The following is a 4,277-nucleotide window of genomic DNA, read 5'->3' as shown; positions in this document are numbered from 1 at the left end:
ATTTCTTGTTCAACTTGTTACCTCCTCCCTCATTTCCCCCCCTCTCTTCCCCCTTTCCCTCTCTCCCCAAGAGTTGTGCAGTTGATTTACACCAAATGGTGTTGTAAGTGTTGCTTTTGGAATCATTTGTCTTTTTGTTCTTTGTCTCTCGATTTTGATATTCCCTTTCCCTTCTGCTGTTCTAATACCCATATAAACCGTATCCAGAATATTCGGATGAGATATAGTGGTAGCAGGTCCTTCTCTTATGTGGTTAAAAAGATTCATAAAAGGTTTAGAGGATAAACTATATAACTTAAGGTCATTCTTACTCTTGAGGTATTTGTGTATTAAAGTTTCTTGAAGACTAAGAACCATATTGCTGGCAGAGCGTATTTTGAAGACTTTTTGGTTCAAGTGGACTCAACCTCCCAAGGGGAGACCTGTGTTTTAGGGTTCAGACAAAGCATTGCTTTTCTTTGAGGACATTTTGATAAGCTTCAGAACAGGCTGTGGATTTTTGTTGTCATCTTGGCTCTGGGAAAGTCAGCCTTGGTTCCACATGAAATGTTCTGTCCTTTACTTTCTTGCTCCAGTACCTTGTGGTTTTTAATTTGGTTTCTCCTCTCTGCTCAGCCAAGCCTTCCAGGGGCTCACACAGCTTCCATTGCAGATGGACTATGGGGTCTGAAGCTTGAGTAAAGCAGCTTTGACAAGTGTCTTAAAGTACCTCTTGCCTCAGGAATGTACTGAAATCTAAGCATTTGGGAGGTAGAGGCAAGAGTTTGAGACTTACATAAGAAGTTCAAGGCCAGTCTGGGTTGTATATTTTGAGACTTAGTCTCAAAATAATTATGTATATATGCACACACATATATTTATGTGCATATTAGTATATGTGTATATATTACATATGTAATATATGTAATATATACACACATATACTTGGATAGTTTCCAGTTTTCATCTAATGCAAGTCTGTAATCTGTGCCTTAGACTGCTCCTTGAACCCCTGGGTGACCACACCGGCCTACCTATTATCTTATTGCCTTCAGCCTTTCTAGCTAGGCCAATGGTTCCTAAGCTCAGTGCCACAGGAACTGATAAAATCACCTCCTAGGTTCTGTTTCAGTGTCACCAAGTCAGACCAGAAATTGGAGACCAGGAATCTCTAGAATCTTCAAGAGAAGTAAGAACAATAGAAAGTTTGTATTTGATGTTCACACAGACACTCCACCTCTAGTTCCAAGTACTTGCCCTTGGGAATCAGTTCAGCACTTTTCAGTTCATCACAATGAAAAATTGGTCCCAAGAAATTTGGCCTAAGCCTGTGAGTCAAGACTCTTAGCAAATTTGGTATTCCCTTTGAATTACCTACTTCCAATACCAGTAAACACGGTTTCCAATATACTCAGATAAGATTACAGAGATAGTGTAGGTAAAACCACAGGAAGGTGATACAAGAACATCATCAATAATAGAAGCTACAGATACACATATGACGTTGAAAGTAGTTACAACTGTGATACCAAATTTGAGAGACACAGGGTAAAAAAAGAGAAACAACTACAAAAGCAATACTTGCAAAACTGTTTGGTGTAAGTAAACTGAACACCTGGGGGGGGAGGGAAAGGGGGGAAGGGAAGGGGATATGAGGGACAAGGTAACAAACAGTACAAGAAATGTATCCAATGCCTAACGTATGAAACTGTAACCTCTCTGTACATCAGTTTGATAATAAAAATTTGAATAAAAAAATGATACAAATAGAAAGGCAAAAAAAAGACTCTTAGCAAATTGCATCTGTATCTGGCTTTATGATTATTGTTAGCTTTCCTTTCATTGTGACCACTTAAGAAGTACTGGCAACTGACTGTACGCTGTAGGTGAGAGGTGCCGATGTGTGGCCTCCTTAAACAGTTGCATAGCTACTTTTACTGGAGTCGGAACTCAATGGTCTCCTCCCGTTTCATCAAAAATAGATTTTAGTTTATAATGTACCCCCCCCAACTAGGCTTACTTTTTATTTAAAGGACTTTCTATTATGTTTAAAGAATACTTTGGGGCTGGGAATATGGCCTAGTGGCAAGAGAGCTTACGTCGTATACATGAAGCCTTGGGTTCGATTCCCCAGCACCACATATATAGAAAATGGCCAGAAGTGGCGCTGTGGCTCAAGTGGCAGAGTGCTAGCCTTGGGCAAAAAGAAGCCAGGGACAGTGCTCAGGCCCTGAGTCCAAGGCCTAGGACTGGCAAAAAAAAAATTATTGTTGCTTAATTTCCCAATCAAGTATGCACAAATATTTTACAGATACAATGTTACACTCAATTTTTTTGAAATTGCCCTGTGTGGCTTTATCAAGAGCAGAGCTGGGGAAGCTAATTTGTCTGATTGGAAGAGGGGTCATATATATAATTTAATCATTCAGGTGGTAAACACAATAGGCCCATGAAAGCCCTAATATCTGTTTTTATCCATCAGATTTAAATTGTAAAGGAAACAGTCATGATGCATTCAAAAATGCACACCATGTTTTGCTAACATAATCAGAAAAATGAAGTTGCTACAAACCCTTTCCTCATCTGCCAGTCATTGTATTAAATGCTTTTGCAATTTTATTAGAATTCTCTGTCTCTGCAGATGCCAGTCAGCTGTGAAATTGAAATTGCAAACAGAAATATTACATTTTCATCCACAGTGGAAATGGAGAAAAGTCCATTTTTATGGCAAGCAAAGAAATAGCATGACCTTGTCAACTGGGCCATTCTCTGTTTCATTTTGAAGGCAGCATTTGGCTCATCTCTTGAAAGGGAAGAAGGAAAAATGGCTCTATATTCCTCTTTGCTTTCTCTGGCAATCTGACCAACAAGTATCCTCCACAATTCAGAGATGGAGAGCCTTTGAGTTCATCAATGCAACCCATTTTCTTCTTTCTCTGAGTGAAGAGAGGTTGTACTGAAGAGGTTATAGTTATGAGAGGAAAGGACACTGTAACCAAATGTTAGCTCTACAATCTCTCATTTTCTCTTGGCTAAAGAAGATGAATGGCAGAGATGGATAGTTCTAGTTGGACTGTGATAACCAAAGTTCGGCGTGAGCAAAGGTTGAGATTGATAGTTGGATTGTCTTTGCTTAAAGCACTCTTTCCTATCTTCTTCCTATGGGCAATGTTTGCTCATTCATTTAGTCTTACTTAAGTGTCACTCTCTTTTGGAAGATATCATCCATAAGCCTCAACCACTCACTCAAATCCAGGTTATTTGTACCTGCTTTGGGGTACAATCACCTTACAGACCTACCGATTTTATCTCTTAAATGTCTACTTTGGTTGATAGATTGCAGATTTTTGTGTGTGTGGCAGAGGCCCTAGACATCTTGTTTGTTATTTTATTGCTGGGCTTAGAATAGTGCAAGTGTGCAAGATTTGGACAGACATGATTTACATGAGAGCAGGGAGATCAGAACTAGGTTAAGGAAATGTAGGAGGGAGTTCTCAAGGATGCAGCATTATCATGAGGGTGAGGAAATTACAACAAGAAGCTGCTTACAGCATGTATAAGCTCTGACTCTGACCAAGAATTTTAACTGGCAGGGGAAAGTTATGGTGGACTTTTTTCTAGGTCAGAGCATGGACTCAACTCACTACCTATTGTTTATGCTCATTGGCTGAGCCAGTGCCTCCAACCAACTGAGTCATGCCTCCAACCCGGAAGGTGGACTCTTGTAAAACACATTTTTTTTTTTTTTTTTTTGGCCAGTCCTGGGCCTTGGACTCAGGGCCTGAGCACTGTCCCTGGCTTCTTCCCGCTCAAGGCTAGCACTCTGCCACTTGCGCCACAGCGCCGCTTCTGGCCGTTTTCTGTATATGTGGTGCTGGGGAATCGAACCTAGGGCCTCGTGTATCCGAGGCAGGCACTCTTGCCACTAGGCTATATCCCCAGCCCCAAAACACATTATTTTGATATTAATTTGTTTTGAACAGATGCTCTTTACATTCACCATGGAGCCCAACTCCGTTTAGCTACCATGTCTTTGTATAATTATGACTTAAGTGTTTCTTATATATCGTCTTACAAATCCTCTAAGCATTTTTTGTTTCGGTCAGGGAAGTTGGTTCTGAAGCTTGAACTCAGTGCTTTGTGTTCTTGTTTAGTTTTTTTTTTGTTTTTTTTTTTTCTCAAGGCTGGAACTCTATCACTTGAGCCACACCCCTAACTCCTGGCTTTTTCCTGGTGAGATGAGTATCAGAGTACCTCAGACTTTTCTGGCAGGGTTAGCTTTGAATGGTGATCCTCAG

This window comes from Perognathus longimembris, chromosome 13 (assembly GCF_023159225.1).
Source record: "Perognathus longimembris pacificus isolate PPM17 chromosome 13, ASM2315922v1, whole genome shotgun sequence".
Lineage (NCBI taxonomy): Eukaryota > Metazoa > Chordata > Mammalia > Rodentia > Heteromyidae > Perognathus > Perognathus longimembris.
Note: the sequence above shows the minus strand (reverse complement) of the source record.